The sequence below is a fragment of the Leptonychotes weddellii genome, unplaced genomic scaffold (assembly GCF_054177405.1).
Source record: "Leptonychotes weddellii isolate Sample4059 unplaced genomic scaffold, ASM5417740v2 HiC_scaffold_48836, whole genome shotgun sequence".
NCBI classification, from domain to species: Eukaryota; Metazoa; Chordata; class Mammalia; order Carnivora; family Phocidae; genus Leptonychotes; species Leptonychotes weddellii.
In genome coordinates this window covers 1-739 of record NW_028016097.1, presented here as the reverse complement: position 1 = coordinate 739, position 739 = coordinate 1, and the positions used below count along the sequence as shown (strand labels likewise).

General features: G+C 36.1%; 1 long non-coding RNA gene across 1 annotated transcript; it reads left to right on the top strand.

Annotated features, from left to right (window-relative positions):
• The first annotated feature begins 6 nt into the window (after positions 1–6).
• Positions 7–606, top strand: LOC145719504 (uncharacterized). Its single transcript, XR_014142422.1, has 2 exons — positions 7–300; positions 448–606. It is a non-coding gene; the product is annotated as an uncharacterized LOC145719504 (long non-coding RNA).
• The last annotated feature ends 133 nt before the right edge of the window (positions 607–739 follow it).

Below are 739 nucleotides of genomic sequence, written 5' to 3'. Positions count from 1 at the left end.
CTCAGTCAGAAAAGTATGCAACTTTTGTTCTTGGGGTTGTAAGTTTGAGCCCCATGTTGGGTGTAGAGATTACTTAAAAAAATAAAATCTTAAAAAAATAATAAGTTCACTTGATTAAGGAAAAAGAAATTATTGAAAATTCCCCTATGTTATCATCAATTTTTCTTCTGTTTTAGAAAGTTCCCCCATCTTTGCTCTGTGAAGTAAAAACTAATGCCAGACTGACATGTCTTGGGGTGTGGCTAGACAGAGTGACAGACACACAAGAAAGCCTGCCTTCAGCTGCAGAGCCTTCTCCTGGTAAGTGAAAGTCATCATTTTTAGAAAATTTATTAGCTCTTGAATTGTTGAAATGGAGGAGATTCGGATAACTTCACTTTATTGTCAGCCTTGTTTATTTCAAGAGAGGAAAAGCGGTCTTTAAATGTACTGTCTCTTGTGTTTTAGTGAGTAAAGAACAGTCCAAAATCAACAAAAAGGAAGCTGGCGATGTAGTGCAGGAAGAAAAAAAGCAGTCCATACATAACGCAAAGAAATGTGATTTAACTGGTGATAGTAATAAGCCAACGAAAGGAAATACCTCGGTGTCAACTAAGAAGAGGAAAATGGTAGAAATGTTGGAAAAAAAGAAGAGAAAAAAGAAGAAAATATGAATGACACAGTGAATCCCACATTTCTCCTATGAGAAAAACTTCTTAGATGGAATCATTCTTTTCACATGTACCCTTTACCCCCCTCC